Source organism: Tachypleus tridentatus, chromosome 4, assembly GCF_004210375.1.
Source record: "Tachypleus tridentatus isolate NWPU-2018 chromosome 4, ASM421037v1, whole genome shotgun sequence".
NCBI lineage: Eukaryota > Metazoa > Arthropoda > Merostomata > Xiphosura > Limulidae > Tachypleus > Tachypleus tridentatus.
Genome location: NC_134828.1, coordinates 46,334,678 through 46,353,211, shown reverse-complemented (window position 1 = coordinate 46,353,211; position 18,534 = coordinate 46,334,678). Strand labels below are relative to the sequence as shown.

The 18,534-nt window shown below is 33.3% G+C and overlaps 2 long non-coding RNA genes across 3 annotated transcripts; one reads left to right on the top strand and one right to left on the bottom strand.

Moving 5' to 3' along the window:
- The first annotated feature begins 5,204 nt into the window (after window positions 1-5,204).
- LOC143249048 (uncharacterized) lies at window positions 5,205-13,252 on the top strand. 2 transcript variants are annotated; one of them, XR_013027409.1, is made up of 3 exons: window positions 5,255-5,287; window positions 5,465-5,536; window positions 10,340-13,252. It is a non-coding gene; the product is annotated as an uncharacterized LOC143249048 (long non-coding RNA). The 2 variants fall into 2 exon arrangements; XR_013027408.1 differs by lacking the exon at window positions 5,465-5,536 and having other exon boundaries at window positions 5,205-5,287.
- Window positions 13,253-13,373: 121 nt separating this feature from the next.
- LOC143249047 (uncharacterized) lies at window positions 13,374-14,468 on the bottom strand. Its single transcript, XR_013027407.1, has 2 exons — window positions 13,858-14,468; window positions 13,374-13,677 (listed from the first exon to the last, which is right to left on the bottom strand). It is a non-coding gene; the product is annotated as an uncharacterized LOC143249047 (long non-coding RNA).
- Between the last annotated feature and the right edge of the window lie 4,066 nt (window positions 14,469-18,534).

Here is an 18,534-nt window from a genome sequence, read left to right as displayed (position 1 = left end):
GGCGCTGAGGTCATGGTAGCATTGCAAAACTGGATCAAGTAATAGACAATTTACCGACTTTGTTCGGTGAAGTACTCGTGTAATGTGCGTTCTGATTACTGATTTACAACATATAATGTTCATTTCACAACGTTCACACAATGTTACATAACAACGTTGATTATTCGCTATGAAGTGACTGCATTTTGACGATTTCATAACAGCGTTATGGTATAACGTGACCAAATCACAACCAAATTGTGGCGACACATGACGTTGCAACTCTCATATATGGGACACTGGACATTACTTGGTTAAGAGGGGAAAACATTTTATTCTGAAATTCATTCCTAATTATGTAACATCAATGTGGCGCCCCCACCCTCGACGCTGCGCCCGGGGACAGATGTACACCCTTGACCCCCCCCCCCTTCCCTAGCTACGCCACTGGCGAACGTGTAATCTTTTTAAGCCAAAAATCATGAACGTTAGAACTTTCTATTTAAAACACCAATAAAAAGTATTTTAATTAGTAAAGAAAAATCCTACCAGGAATAATATATTTTTTGTGTAGTAATCCTCCATATGAAACAAGCATCTCAACGTTACTTGTTTCAGATTACCCTTAGTAACTACAAGCACTTCTCATTACTTTCGCCCGGCATGGCCATGTGGTTAAAGCACTCGACTTGTAATCCAAGGGTCGCGGGTTAAAATCCTCGTCGCACCAAACATGCTCGCTCTTTTAGAAGTGGATGCGTTTTAACGTAACGGTCAATCCCACTATTCGTTGTTAAAAGAGTAACGCAAGAAATTAGCGGTAGGTACTGATGATCAGCTGTCTTCCACCTACTCTTACATCACTAAATTAGGGACGACAAGCGCAGATAGCCCTCAAATAGCCTCAAGCGAAACAAAAACAAATATTGATTTGAATACTTGGATTTTGTATAATTATAGTATATATGTCGATGTGTTTCTTAGTGAATACCTGGATTTGCTGTGATTATAGTATATATGTCGATGTGTTTCTTAATGAATACCTGGATTTGGTATAATTATGTCGATGTGTTTCTTAGTGAATGCCTGGATTTGGTATGATTATAGTATTTATGTCGATGTGTTTCTCAGTGAATACCTGGATATGGTATGATTATAGTTAATATGTCGATGGATTTGCTATGATTATAGTATTTATGTCGATATGTTTCTTAGTGAATACCTGGATTTGGTATGATTATAGTATATATACATGTCTGGATTTGGTATGATTATAGTATATATGTCGATGTGTTTCTCAGTTAATACCTGGATATGGTATGATTATAGTAAATATGTGGATGGATTTGGTATGATTATAGTATAAATGTCGGTGTGTTTGGTATGATTATAGTATTTATGTCGATGTGTTTCTTAGTGAATACCTGGATTTGGTATGATTATAGTATATATGTCGATGTGTTTGGTATGATTATAGTATTTATGTCGATATTTTTCTAAGTGAATACCTGGATTTGGTATGATTATAGTATATATGTCGATGTGTTTGGTATGATTATAGTATTTATGTTAATGTGTTTCTCAGTGAATACCTGGATATGGTACTATTATATTAAATATGTGGATGGATTTGGTATGATTATAGTATTGATGTCGATGTGTTTCTTACAGAATACCTGGATATGGTATGATTATAATATAGAGGTCAATGTGTTTCTTAGTAAATACCTGGATTTGGTATAGTTACGGTGTTCACGTCAATGTGTGAATACCTGGATTTGGTATACACGGATCCTGGATATGGTATGTGTTTTCTTAGTGAATACCTGGATTTGGTATAGTATGTGTTTCTTACATATGTTGATGTGTTTCTGAATACCTGGATTTGGTATAATTATGTTGATGTGTTTCTTAATGAATACCTGGATTTGGTATAATTATGTTGATGTGTTTCTTAATGAATATCTGGATTTGGTATGATTATGGTATATATGTCGATGTGTTTCTTAGTGAATCGTTTCGGTAATCCAATTAGGTATTTGCTTATGTATTTCACATAATAATTGCAGGATGACAAAAGTGAAGTTATTTATTTCTAAAATTTTAATGTATTTGTTTGTTTGACAGTATACCTTTTTTATGAAATGTCAATTATTACTATTTTTTTGCATCGATGTTTTAAAAAAAAATTGAAAATTGGGGTTTCGTCTTATATCTTTATAGAATTGCTTTGTTCTTCTTTAGTAAATGTAAGACTCAATATCTTGGTATAATAATTTTTAGCCATCAAAATACTTTGATTTCACGAATTCATGTTCATTCCGACATACATGTATTTATTAAATATTATTTGTGTTACATTAACATGAATAGTACATAGTATTTCTGTAAATATTGCAATCTCTTTGAAGTTTGATTTAGTTATTAATATTTTAACTTCAACTGCATCATAACACAATTTTATATAAACTCGTTTTATAGTATTTGTCTGTATTTGGAAAGATTATGGAAACAATATATATTTACATAAGTATAATATAAATGGTAAAACAACATGCGGAAACTAAAATGTCTTTATAGTTTTTCTTATATGAATGAAAGCAGCGAGAAAAAAGTTAATGGCATTCGTTCACTTCAATATATTTACGTACAAAATTATACGTACGTATTATAATGTACACCTGACGAGCCTATGATTTATTTTGCGTTGTTGTTTTTTGATTAAGCACAAAGCTACAATGGGCTGTCTGTGCTTTGCCCACCACGAGTATTGAAACCCGGTTCTTAGCGTTTTAAGTCCGCAGACATACCGTTGAGTTACTGGGGGACGTTTATTTTTATTTTTTGCAATGTAGTACAAGTTCAAATAGCCGGAACTTTTAATTTTAATTTAAAAGTTAATTTAATGTGAATGTGTATCAAATTTATAATAATTGCCAACAAGATTCATACACACAAACAATATTAAGTCCTCTATCTGGCATGATAATAACTTTCAAGTTGATATAGATGCAGTTAACTTAACGAGGAAACTAGCTAACTCTATTATTCGCTGGACTCACGCCGTTTATAAGCTGACTTTTAACCGCGGAAAATATCTAATGTCCTCGTAAAAATACTATCGTCTAAAGTTAAATGGTTTGCAGTGTTCGACATCAATGAACGTTCTTGGTCAAATATAGGTAGTTTTTTTTCGATTAATAAGCGTTTATAACAGTTATCAGTTCTGAGGTTTATAGTATACTAACTGTTACAAACTAACAATATATGCTATTTCTCAGCGAGTTTGATGACTATCTTTCATAATCATTAGACAAGGTTCAAATTTCAGTTGGCAACAATACTGACAGTAACTAGAACTTAAACACACATATCTGCAATTGATGATTCTTTACTCTAGAATCTTCTACAAATTTATAAAATAGAGGAGAATTTCGCAATACATATTTAACACAAGAAGTGGCGTACATTTCTAAATATTAATATACATTTAACTAAAACAATCGTTCATATTAAAATAAATATATGTTAATGAAATGCCGTTACAATCGAAACTACGTGAACTAAACCCAGGGTTTGTTTGCTTGTTTTTGAATTTCGCACAAAGCTACTCGAGCTAATCTGTGCTAGCTGTCCCTAATTTAGCAGTGTAAGACTGGAGAGAAGATAGCTAGTCATCACCGCCAACTCTTGGGCTACTCTTTTACCAACGAATAGTGGGATTGACCGTCACATTATAATCGGGATTCGAGCCCACGACTCCTCAGATTAAGAGTCGAGTGCCTTATCCACCTGGCCATGCCGGGCCCAGATTTTGGAGATGACAATGTTTAAGGTACTAGCAAATATTGTTTCCAATATTTATGGTCTTTTTGAGTTCTTCTTTATTCATCATCTAGTAACCTAAAGAAAATAAAAGAAATCTATAACATTAAATAGTTGGTCAAAATCATAAATTTGGCCAAGGAGAACAATATTATTCACACACTCAAATAATCTTGGTTACAAAATAATAAGTTTAAAATGACTTAAAGACTTTATAAATATTTCTCCTCGGGAAATATGTACGTAGTGCTGTGGCGACATGTAACTGATAAGTAAATAAATATTTATATATACAATCCAGTTATGTTGCGTGTATAAAGCATTTTAATATACAATGTTTGGGATTAAAAAACCAACTGTGTGCCTTTGATATGAAGAAAGCCACCCGGCAAAGAGCATGGTAAGTCAGTGGATTTGCAACGTGAAAACACGGGTTTCGACCTCGACGCAGATAGCCCTTGAGTAGCTTTGCGCGAAATTCAAAAACAAACAAACAAACCGCCCCTTTAGGCATAGAACATGAGGTTTAGGTAATTCATTTTATTTTATCTTTTCAACATTATCAATGTCTCCCACTGGTACAGCGGTAAGTCTACGGATTTACAATTCTAAAATCATGGGTTTGATTCCCTTCGATGGACTCAGCAGATGGCCTGATGTGGCTTTACTGCAGGAAAACACATACGCATCACTGATAGCCTGTTATTTTAAGAAAACAAGAAAGCAGCAAATGTTTTGAATTTCGCACAAAGCTACCCGAGGGCTATCTGCGCTAGCCGTCCCTAATTTAGCAGTGTAAGACTAGAGGGAAGGCAACTAGTCATCACCACCCACCGCCAATTCTTGGGCTACTCTTTTACCAACAAATAGTGGGATTGAAAGTAACATTATAACGCCTCTACGGCTGAAAGGGCGAGCATGTTTGGCGCGATGAGGATGCGAACCCACGATCCTTGGATTACGAGTCGCACGCCTTAACGCATTTGGCCATGCCGGGCCTAAAATAATTAAACATGCCATTATTGATTCATTTTTCTAATTACTTGTCATTTGCTACCCAGTGGCTCAGCGGAATGTTTGTGGACTTACAACGCTAAAATCCGGCTCTCAATAGCCGTGGTGGGCTGAGCATAGATAACCTATTGTGTAGCTTTGTGCTTAATTCAAAACAACAACAACAACAAACTTGTCATTTAGGTTTTATTGCATATAACGTAACTACTTTTTATTTGAATTAATTTTGGAAAAATTAATAAAAAATAAAGTGGTTGCAAGAATTATGAAAAATGTGTTAAAAAGTGGATTACTTAAACATTTGTTAATTTTAGAAAGTATATTCATTTTTCTTTTCGTTTTTGTAAAGTGTCGCTTGTTCCTAGCTGAATTTGATTGGTTACATCACATTGTTCTATTCTGAGATATTGAATTGCGGTTGCTTAGCAAAATAGAACGTTTTTAACCGTTGTGGGAGAATCATTTAAACGTAAGTACTCTTAGTTATCTATAACAACATAAATTCGAGAAATTCAGAAAACTCTTGGTAATATCAAAAGCTTTACCATCCTTTTTACGTTTTTGAAAATCCAGAACTTTTATTTAGTTTTGTGTTTTTAATTTAATGATTTATTGAGTTTTAAGTTTACGCTCTTCCAAACATTAGGCTTAAGATGGCTAATGTGATTAGAAAAAGCTTAAGAAATGGACTACAAAAGGTTCCATCAAAAATTGTAATGTAAGTATGTATGATTCACATAATTATGTTTGATTTATATTAATTTGAAAAAAGTAGGCTACTATGTTTAACCAACACATTTTTCCTTTAACTATAATGGTATGAATTAACAGTGAATTTTTATTATGCATAAAAAGCGCTTCGTACGTCATAAATGATGCATCAAACAATCAAACTGCTTTCTGGAACACGTTCTTATTATGCGGTAAGTTACAGCTACTACTCTGTAGGTAGGAATTTTATACCAACTGCAGAACTTCGTGCTTATCGTGTATGAATTAGCTTATCATTTATCCATGAAAAAAAATTAAGTTAGTCTGGTGCTGCAAAGGAGAATGTGTTGAATCAAAAGCAAGGAATCAAACGAAAGTACAAAAACAAATACATCGAATACGGTTTTATCGCTTTGGAATCGGAACATTCTCAATTACCATTCTGCCTACTCTCCAATGCAGCTTTATCGAACGAGGCGCTTGTTCCTAGCAAAGTGAAGAGACACTTGGAAACAAAACATTCAGCTGTGAAGGATAGACCAAAAGATTACTTCGAGAATCTCGCGGCTCAACAACATGAGCGATCAAGGAAGCTTGTGAAATAGATGAAGCTGTCCGAAAAAGGATTGATTGCAAGTTATAAGGTTTTTCAGTTGTTTGCAAAACGCAAGAAAGCGCATACGGAGGCCAAATCAGTCATTGTGCCAGCGTTAGCAATCATTGTTGAAACTATGCTTGGAACGGATGCCGCCAAAAAGGTTAAGTAAGTTCCACTGTCCAGTGACACAATTTCACTCAGAATTGTAGACTTATCGTTGGATTTGAAGGATCAAGTTTGCGAACACTTGGAAGCGCCTGAAGATGAATTGTCTCTGCTCTGGTCTCTTGAAGTTGATGAATCTTCTGACGTTAGTGGAAAATCTCAAGTTCTGACTTTTGTTCGATTCATAAAGATGGAAAATCGTAAACGAATACTAATTTTGCAAAGATTTAAAAGTACAGGAAAGGCCAAGACATTTTCGAGTTGGTGAATGAAAACATTTTGCTCTTCAAATTACATTGGAATAACTGTGTCAGCGTTTGCACCGATGGCTGTTCTTCAATGTAAGGTAAAAAGAAGGGATTCGTCATTCTGGTGCGCCAACAAAATCCAAACATTAGGATTGTTCACTGCATGATTCACAGAGAGGTGCTCGCCTCCAAATCTTTACTGAAAGATTTGCAGTCTGTTATGAATCAAGTTATTCAAGTAGTAAATTTCATCAAGTCTCGGCCACTTTAGTCTCGACTTTTCTCTCTTCTCTGTGAGGCGATGGATTCAGACTACAAAAGCTTTGTTTTTTGTTTGTTTTTGGAATTTCGCACAAAGCTACTCGAGGGCTATCTGTGCTAGCCGTCCCTAATTTAGCAGTGTAAGACTAGAGGGAAGGCAGCTAGTCATCACCACCCACCGCTAACTCTTGGGCTACTCTTTTACCAACGAAAAGTGGGATTGACCGTCCCATTATAACGCCCCACGGCTGAAAGAGCGAGCATGTTTAGCGGGACTCGGATGCGAACCCGCGACCCTCAGATTACGAGCGCATGCCTTAACGCGCTCGGCCATGCCAGGCCCACAAAAGCTGCTGTATCACACTGAAATTCGGTGGCTTTCGAAAGGACAGGTGTTAAAGCGTCTTGTCCAACTAAAACTGAAGTAATTTCTTTCTTGGAGGTTGAGGAAGCAGGTTTTGAATTTTCTTTTCATGATGAGATCTTGTGGCTGAAGGTTCAATTTCTCTCTGACTTGTTTGACAAATTAAATTCTCTGAAGTAAAGTCTCCAAGGACCATCTGAAAACATTATTACTGCAACATCCAAACTGAAGGCCTTCGATGAAAAGTTGACGCTGTGGAAGAATAAGATCTCGAAAGGAGTCCTTGATTGTTTTCCTTCCATTAACGAATGTCCCTCAAATTTTGAACACATTAAGCGATCTACCGCACTAAAACATTACTTCCCGTCACTTGCTATCGATGAATATAACTGGGTGACCTATCCATTCGGAATCAACGAGACAACAAATCTTACAACTGAGGAGGAAGAACAGCTCATTGATTTACGAAACGACAAATTTTATCAGTCATTGTTTCCCGAAAAGAGCTTGGATGAGTTTTGGATCTCCATTAAAAATTCATATCCTGCAATCAGTTCAAAAGCAGTTGAAGTTCTGCTTTCATTTGCATCTTCGTGGTTTTGCGAAATTGGATTTTCAGCATTGACTGAAATTAAAGCCACAAAGAGAGAGAGGCTTCTTATAGTCGATGAACAAATGCGAACTTGTTTGTCTATGTTAGAGCCTCGCTTCAATTTTATTTGCTCTCGGAAGCAGGCACAAGCGTCACATTGAAAATGTGTAAAAATAAAAAGTGTTAAATTTTCTGTTATACCACAAAATCGTTAACAAGCCTTAGAACGAAAATCACGGCCAAAGCAAGCGATATTAATGTCATCTGCACATGACAATACTATCGCTTGCTTTGGCCGTGACTTTCGTTCTAAGGCTTTAACTCTGCCGTATAACGTGTACCTAAAAAAATCGTTAAGGCTTTCCAGGTTTGCCGCAAAATTTTCAGCTTGTCCTAGTGTGCCGCAAGTCAAAAAAGGTTGAGAACCACTGCTTTGTACAATATAAATTCATACTTTCATCTAGCTTTTACTGGAAATTAATTAAAATACATTTTAATCTTGATATAGTTTAGTGACATGTTTGTTTGAACTAAGATTTCCTTTTATTTTTGTTTTAATAAAGCAGACAGCAGCAGCTCCATACATAAAATGCCATAAGTTTTTATGAGTGATCCAAACTAAGTGTGCATGTAAAAGTCATTCACTGGAGTACAAGGTGATTACAAAGAAAGTGCCACAGCTCAGCACATTATTTCTCACAAACAGCATGGTATAGGAAGTTGAAATTGTACAGGGTTGTAATGAGTATCATGTGAAAGGAAGGCCACTTTGATTCATTTCTGATTGGTATAAATGGTTCTTTTGATTGCAGTGTAGTTCATTTAACCAACATGAAATTGACAAGTTTACAGATAGGTGAGCTAGTAAAGTGTAATTACACAATAGGCTACAACATTAAAGCAGTACTGAGGGAATTACAGAGTGCATAATATCTGCAGAGGGCTTTATTCCAGTATTGTTGTTGTATAATTATAAAAGATATACAAGGAGATAGGTTGGATTTGTTATAAACCATATAGAGCTCATCAACACCTAGTTAGCTGACGCTGTTGCTGAGGTCTGAAAAAGTCAGCTCAAGTACATATGGATGCAGCAATGGATGTTTTGTTACCCTGTGTCAGGATTTGGCAACTTCAACTGTTCAATGAGCTCTTCAGTCAGCTTTGAAATGTTTCCTGAAATGCTGCATTATGTTTGAAGATTTAAAAAAAAATGAATTTAACCATTGTTAATTATATAAAAGACTGGGAGTTATTGAACATTTTCCTGCCAATGTGGTATTGACTGATGTAGCACATTTCACTCATTTTGAAATTGTCAACACATCCAACTGTATTATCTGGTTGGAAACTAATCCATATATAACATTTCCTAAACACCTTCATCATACTAAGATGACAGGGTGGTGTGGTTTTTTACAACTGACTTTATTACTAGATCATGACATTTCTGATACCCGTCAGCATGTGAAATGCAAACGTGTACATTTCATGCTGCAGGGTACTGTGCAATGAACATAACTAATGTTAGTTTCATTGACAGAATGTGGTGGAAATTATTGTTTTCATGCAGAATTGTGATTCTTCACCTATTGGTAACTAGTTGGAACATATCTTGCAGGAACCTGTTAAAGGCAGAATAATTTCACATTTCTCTTCTTGTGAGTTGCCAACTCATTCAATGGGCCTGACACTAGTTAACTTCTGTTTGTGGGACTGTCTGAAATTGTACATATATCATGCGGACTCAAAGATACAATATTCTGGGAAGTGGCCAGCATACCAAATAAGATTTGTGAACTTAATATGATGTTCATTGTTACCTTAATGCAATGCATTCTGGGTGCTAGGACAGCACATTTTTAACAGTTGTTATTATTGATCAGACATTATGTGGTGCTCTTAATGGCATCATATGACAACTTTGGCCTTTATATCTACATAATATCCTTTATACCCATGTGAAGATTAACCTTCTTGTGCCATATTGGTTTTGAGATATGACATAATTACTGCAAAAAACTCTTTATAATCACAATTTCTTTTTACGTATTTTGCAATTGGTTTATTATAATGTGAGAAAATATATTGGATTGTAGTGTTAAGTGCATTCTAAAATACTATAAATTCTATCAAAAGAAAACATTATGTGGTTTGATTATCTGATATCAGTAAAGAATGATGAAATTTTGACAACTTACGCATACTAATAAATCTAAATTTATGTTACTTTCCAATTGAGATAAGTCCATTTGTTTCTTTGGCAATATTGTAGGTACTTTGAAAATACATTGCTGATATAATGTTGCTTGTCATATATAGTTATAATAAATGAAACTTGACACCTTCCTGATTCAGACATTGCTGTCAGAAATATTTTAAAGTTGGAGAGAAAAATTGGATGTCCTGTTTTTATTGATGGTAGATAACAGAGTTGGAAAGGTTTATAACTTTTTCCAATTTTTATAGGTATAGCGATATATTCAAATGCTGGTATTTTAAATTGGCATTTAGTTTCATCAGCATAAGAGGCCTTAAAGTCTTCACATGTGTATAAACAATGTGTGTGTGTTTTCTTATAGCAAAGCCACCTTGAGCTATCTGCTGATGTAAATCCATAGACTTACCATTGTACTAGTGGGGTGTGTGGAAAATGATCCTTAAAGAATGACAGTATGAACATGAGTGGATTCTAATGGTCAGAAGTATAGGTTGGTTGGCTTCACCTAACCTGAGCCAGCTTCTGCATAGGAACAAGTTTTGTAATCTTGATTTCAATTTTTTTTTATTGGAACTGAGTACTGTTTACGTGTAGATGGTATTGGAGTGTTTGGATTTTGGCTGAAGGCTAAGCATGTTTGCCATTATCAAAGGAATGACAACAAAGAACAGCACAGCTGATAAGGTATTGGTCAACAAAGTCACAGTGAAGCCAGTGGACTGAGAAAGTTCACAGACACTGGGCATGTACATTCCATGGATGATTCGATTATGAGTACATGTGAACCTACATACCAGTATCACTTGACAGTAGTAGTCTGTTGATTATTCCACCCGAAAGATAGATTTTGAGAGGAGTGTAATAGTTATAACCTGGCAGTTATAACTTTTTCAACCTACACACTAGACTGACCATCTGATTAATAGATATTCACCCAATTTTGTATTTTTAATCTGTTCTTTTACTGTTTAAGATCAAATTTTTGACCATTTTGGCTGTCATGTTCTCAAACTAGTCAGTGAAGTGAAGTTCCTTAGTGTGCTGAAGCTTTATAGTATTATAAAACTATTATATTTGTTTGGCAAATAACAGTGGACATCCAGCACTTTCTTTTTGGTAATGAACTAGATTTTCATATTGACCCAAAGACACGTGGATCCAGCCTGACATTCCACCTAGTAAAATCTATGCTAAAAGATGCATTGCCAGGTCATTCATTGGACATTTGGGACCTAACTGATTCTGAAGTCTGGGGACCAAGCAGACCTAAGAGCCTTACACCTTATTGGACAGAGTGGCAGAATCCACTAATGATTAGCTAAGCACCACCTTTGTACCAGTGGTGCAGACATGGCAGTCAGCTTCCAAAACATTGTTATCAAGAAAGATGAATGGTAGGCCCTTCAGTATCAAGAACCCTCTCCCTAAGTGTCTTATCATAATGTGTCTATAAACAATGAGCCACAAGTAGTGTACGTGCATTGGTCTGTGCAAAATATCACTATATCTCTAAGCCAGAGAAGCCCTGTGAGAGTTGAGGTTGTCCTAAAGGACAGCTGAATGTTGGGTGGCAGAGAAACACGTCTTCCAGAACTCAGTACCACAAATAACAAATACCACACCTTTGGAATCATTGTTGCTAGTAGCCAACAAACTGTGAAGATCTTATTGTCAGTAGTGTCATCAATAACAACAGAGGGATAAACAAAGGGATCACTGGACTACTGGCAGTGTTAAATATGAGGCCAGTGACCAAGAGGTTCTGAAGATTGCATCAGTTGCAGATGATGGCTGACTTGTAAATGAAACCATCAACATTCATTGCCATAGTCCTGACAGTGATGCAAGTTCAATTTTTTAAAGTATGCACGTCAGGAAATATCCACAAAAACTTGGACCATGTATAACTGCAAATATCTACTGCAGTAACACCACCAGCTGCTGACAGAGCTGGCTTAAGCCAGCCAAACTTTAGACTGAGCTAGAGAAATAATAAAAGACACCATAGCAGCCAAGTGGTGATCCACTGCCACTATAGAGGGTGTGATGTTGGATATGAAGTGTGAGTGATGAAAGCTAGACCTCATTTCTGCTGCTTAGGTTAGTATAAATTTTCCCCATGTGCAGGAGGTGGACAAAAAAAAGTTGCCTTTTTAATTTGTTATATCTTTTATTAGATAATAGAAAAATATCTAAAACGTATGTTTTTTAGAACACACTTGATGAGATCTGTTCAAATATGATCTTAAATCCTAATTTTAACAATTGTAGGCAACTAGGAATAAGAATATCTAAGAAACTGTAGCAGGGTGCACATCACTTCTTATGATAAAATGTCACAAAATCATAAAAGTTCAGGTATTTACAAAAGCCATGTAAAAATTAGGATTTGATATCATATTTGAAAAAATAGCACATTCTAAAAACATAGTTTTTACAAATTTTTCTATTATTTATTAAAAGACATAACAAATTAACATTTTAAAAGGGGCAACTTCTTTTGTTCACTCCCTGTATGTGTATATATATATATTTAATTGAGTGATATATAAGCATCGTGGTATTTTCTCTTTTTATTATTTGCTTTTTCTCTTCTGATATATTGTTTTGGTATTTAAGAATGAGTAATTGATTAAAGTATACATAATTTGCAGTGGCTGGCTAGTGGGTTTGATTTATTTGGTTTTATAATGTAAACATACCAATTTCAGTACATATGTCCCTACATTTTTTTTATTATAATCATTATGTTAGTACTGAATTTCTTCAAAAGATTAATTTGTTTAGTATGTATTATTAAGTGTTATTTTATATATACTTTTAAATTTTTTTAGAAGTAATTTTATTTAATGTATAAAGGCTTAATTTTTGATCTAATGCTGATTTGTTCTTCATTTGTCATAGAGCAAAAGAAGTTATTAATTTATCTATCTTTAGTTCATCTAAAGAATAGCTTCCTCTTATGTCATGAGTTGTTATTCAAGGGTTATTTTGCATTTCATTGTTTGCAGTTTTATGTATTATTCTTAAACATTATTTTTCATTGTAACTATACATTAAATGTATATTATTTAAATCATTTTGTATTGAGATTGAAATTTGTATTTTCTGCTATGTTAAAATTTATTTTGTATAATCATTATGGAAGGGTTTTTCTTTATTGCATTTCTTTGTTAAAAGTTTCTGAAGTGTTCATTATAGGGTTTATATAGTTGTTCTGTACTTTGGTGGTAAATTTCTGTGTTGTAAGGCGTGTTAATAAAATTATGATATTGAATTCTTTTTATGGAGAATTTTTAAAATTAGGATGGTGTATCGAGTTCTTTGTCTAAGGGTTGTGCTGTCTTTGTCATAAGTGTTCACAAGAATGGTAAAAACTTAACACACTGTGTAACCATGGTTCAACTTTGAATTTTATTTTTTTGAAAGTTAAAATTATCTACTAGTTTGAAGACAAGCCTGAATTAGGGGAGAGAGAAAAATATTGTGTGTACAAATAAATACATGTAATTTAAAAACAACAAGGAATATGCCAGTATGTTGAGACTGTCCTATCCACTGTACTAAACCCTAAAATAATAACAAAACACTCAAAGCCATCCCTTATTATTCAGATATGTAATGTGTCTTCCCTTTAACTTCCTCAGATTAACTGCATGTACTACATCTGAAAGCAATCCTTTTGAGAGGTCAGCTACCCTGTTAGAAAAATAAAGTTGTCTTAGTTAAAGACAACTGTTACGTTTATAATTTCCCTTAACAGTCTTAAACACCTCAATCAGTATTTGACATAGTATGTTTTTGAATTTATAATTTGTTCTGTGTGTGTGTGTGTGTGTGTGTGTAATTTGATGTTGTTTAAGTTATCTTTCTCCTTACCATTGTATTGAGCTCACACCTATTCTGCTCATGGTGTAATGGGCCTCTTGATGAATCTGATGTTGCCTGTAAAGTGAGAAATATTGAGTTTAAACAGTCTGGTAGATAGTTTAAGCTCAATAAAATGATGATACTTATTTTTGTAGAAGAGACTGTTTATTGTTCCTTGGGCAAGTATACACACGCAATGTTTGTGTTAGTGAATTAATAAGGATTGTTTGTTTGTAGGTATTTTGAACCCAGTCTTTTTCTTTCATGAACTCAGTTACTAAGAGATTCTGTACTACTTCATTATATAAATATCTCATAGAATTTTCTATTATTAAGTTTCTGTATCCAATTTTTCTGATACCAATGCAGCTCTACTTGCACATAGTATATTATTAAAGATTCCACATAACTCACTGCATTAGCCTAAATTAGACTCTAATAAAGATCTTATTATTAAGTACTGTATGGAAATCAGATCTAATCAGTTGAAAGTTGTAAATAACTATTTATACTGATTGATTAATTAAATCTTAATTGTAAGTGTAACTCAAGATAGTTTATACAACTTCATAACTGCCTATTATTTCCAACAGTCTCTTTTTTACATTGAAATTTGCACTTTTTCTCTTTTCATTTTCGGTAATATATTAAGTTTCTTTACAGATGACCTAACGACAATTATGGCTGTTTTGTTTGTTGTTATTTTCAGGAAGTTCAAGTGTCTATCATAGGTTCTATTTCTTCACATGAGAAAAGTACAGCGTTTACTCAAAGAGACTGCAGTGACTTGTCTGATAATCAAAAGTTTAAAACCATAAAACAAAGGGTATGTATTATCTATACCTGTGTATATATTTATATGTATTTGATATTTACATATAAAGCAGAGTAAGGCTGTCAATAAAATATTCAGTTCCAGACCACATAGAAGACTGAATATTGTTTGTGAGTTTGTAAAATTTTCGTATACAAATAATTATTTGTATTCACTATTTGTAATCATCATTATTTTAAATTGTATTTTTTTTTGTATATAAATGTATATTTGTGTTAACAAAGAAAATTGTGTGTATGTCTTGTTGGCAAGTATCATAAATTTGATACATATTAATATTTATTTAAGTTCTAAATTAAAATGTCCAGGATATTTTTGAAATCATAATGTGTAACACACATAACATAATAAATCAGAGACTTGTCCAAGATAAATTATAATATGTAACAGGAGAACTCCAACGATTGGACTGTAACAAACAAGGAATAAGTGTTATATTAACAAGAATTATCTTGTTCTTTCTGTGACAAGTGACACATTAACATGACTGTCTCTTGTTCTTTGTAACAAATGTTACATAAACACGAGTTCTCTTGTTCTTTGTAACAAGTGTTACATTAACACGAGTTCTCTTGTTCTTTGTAACTAGTGTTACATTAACACGAGTTCTCTTGTTCTTTGTAACAAGTGTTACATTTTCATGAGTGTCTCTTGTTCTTTGTAACAAGTGTTACATAAACACGGTCTCTTGTTCTTTGTAACAAGTGTTATATTAACATGAGTGTTTCTTGTTCTTTGTAAACAAGTGTTACATTAACATGATTGTCTCTTCTTTTTTGTAACAAGTTTTATATTAACATGAGTTCTCTTGTTCTTTGAAACAAGTGTTATATTAACATCTTTTCTTGTTAACAAGTGTTACATAAACATGAGTGTCTCTTGTTCTTTGTAACAAGTGTTATATTAACACGAGTTCTCTTGTTTTTGAAACAAGTGTTATATTAACATGATTGTCTCTTGTTCTTTGTAACAAGTGTTATATAAACACGAGTTCTCTTGTTCTTTGTAACAAGTGTTACATTAACATGAGTGTCTCTTGTTCTTTGTAACAAGTGTTACATAAACATGAGTGTCTTTTGTTCTTTGTAACAAGTGTTACATTAACATGAGTGTCTCTTGTTCTTTGTAACAAGTGTTATATTAACATGTTACTTGTTACAAAGAACAAGAGAACTCGTGTTGACATTACACTTGTTACAATGTACAAGAGAACTCGTGTTTATCTAACACTTGTTACAATGTACTCTTGTTCTTTGTAACAAGTGTTAGACTCATGTTGTTCTTTGTAACAAGTGTTACAAAGAACAAGAAACAATCATATTCTTGTAACACTTGTTACAAAAAGAACAAGAGACACTCATGTTGATATAACACTTGTTACAAATAACAAGAAGTCGTGTTAATATAACAAGTTACTACAAAAACAAGAGACAATCATGTTAATATAACATTTGTTACAAAGAACAAGAGACACTCATCTTAGTTTAATACTTATTGCAAAGAACAAGAAATCTCATTAATACAAAACTTGGTACAATAAGCAGGAGACACTAGTGTTAATGTAACACTTGTTACAAAGAACAAGAGACACTCTCTTGTTAATTGTAACACTTGTTACATTAACAAGAGACACTTATGTTTTGTAACAAGTGTTACATTAACAAGAGAAATCGTTTTAATATTACACTTGTTACAAAGAACAAGAGACACTCATCTTAATGTAACAAGTGTTACAAAGAACAAAAACAGTCATGTTAATTGTAACAAGTGTTACAAAGAACAAGAGTGTCTCTTGTTCAATATAACAAGTGTTACATTAACATGAGTGTCTCATGTTCTTTTTAACAAGTGTTACATTAACACGAGTGTCTCTTGTTCTTCGTAACAAGTGTTATATTAACATGTCTCTTGTTTGTAACATGTGTTACATAAACATGAGTGTCTTGTTTTTTGTAACAAGTGTTACATTAACACGAGTTCTCTTGTTCTTTGTAACAAGTGTTATATTAACATGAGTGTCTCTTGTTCTTTGTAACAAGTGTTACATAAACACGGTCTCTTGTTCTTTGTAACAAGTGTTATATTAACATGATTGTTTCTTGTTCTTTGTAACAAGTGTTATATTAACATTATTGTTTCTTGTTCTTTGTAACAAGTGTTACATTAACATGAGTGTCTCTTGTTCTTTGTAAAAAGTGTTATATAAACATGATTGTCTCTTCTTTTTGTAACAAGTTTTATATTAGCATGAGTTCTCTTATTCTTTGAAACAAGTGTTATATTAACATCATTGTTTCTTGTTTTTTCTAACAAGTGTTACATAAACATGAGTGTCTCTTGTTCTTTGTAACAAGTGTTACATTAACACGAGTGTCTCTTGTTCTTTGTAACAAGTGTTATATTAACATGAGTGTCTTTGTTTTTTGTAACAAGTGTTACATTAACATGAATGTCTTGTTCTTTATTACAAGTGCTCTATTAACACGAGTTCTCTTGTTCTTTGTAACAAGTGTTATATTAACATGAGTGTCTCTTGTTCTTTGTAACAAGTGTTACATTAACATGATTGTCTCTTCTTCTTTGTAACAAGTGTTATATTAACATGAGTTCTCTTGTTCTTTGTAACAAGTGTTATATTAACATCATTGTTCTTTTCTTTTTAACAAGTGTTACATTAACATGAGTGACTCTTGTTCTTTGTAACAAGTGTTATATTAACACGAGTTCTCTTGTTCTTTGTAACAAGTGTTATATTAACATGATTGTCTCTTGTTCTTTGTAACAAGTGTTAAATTAACACGAGTTCTCTTGTTCTTTGTAACAAGTGTTACATTAACATGAGTGTCTCTTGTTCTTTGTAACAAGTGTTACATAAACGTGAGTGTCTTTTGTTCTTTGTAACAAGTGTTACATTAACATGAGTGTCTTGTTCTTTGTAACAAGTGTTATATTAACATGTTACTTGTTACAAAGAACAAGAGAACTCGTGTTTATATTACACTTGTTACAATGTACAAGAGAACTCGTGTTTATCTAACACTTGTTACAATGTACAAGAGACTCATGTTAATGTAACACTTGTTACAAAGAACAAGAAACAATCATATCAATGTAACACTTGTTACAAAGAACAAGAGACACTCATGTTGATATAACACTTGTTACAAAGAACAAGAAGTCGTGTTAATATAACAGTTGCTACAAAAACAAGAGACAATCATGTTAATATAACATTTGTTACAAAGAACAAGAGACACTTATCTTAGTTTAATACTTATTGCAAAGAACAAGAAATCTCATTAATACACAACTTGTTACAATAAGCAGGAGACACTAGTGTTAATGTGACACTTGTTACAAAGAACAAGAGACACTCGTGTTAATATAACACTTGTTACAAAGAACAAGAGACACTTATCTTAGTTTAACACTTATTGCAAAGAACAAGAGAAATCGTTTTAATATAACACTTGTTACAAAGAACAAGAGACACTCATCTTAATGTAACACTTGTTGCAAAGAACAAAAAACAGTCATGTTAATCTAACACTTGTTTCAAAGAACAAGAGACACTGATGTGAATATAACAAGTGTTACATTAATATGAGTGTCTCATGTTCTTTGTAACAAGTGTTACATTAACACGAGTTCTCTTGTTCTTTGTAACAAGTGTTATATTAACATGAGTGTCTCTTGTTTGTTGTAACAAGTGTTACATAAACATGAGTGTCTTGTTCTTTGTAACAAGTGTTACATAAACACGAGTTCTCTTGTTCTTTTACAAGTGTTATATTTTGATGAGTGTCTCTTGTTCTTTTGTAACAAGTGTTACATAAACACGAGTCTCTTGT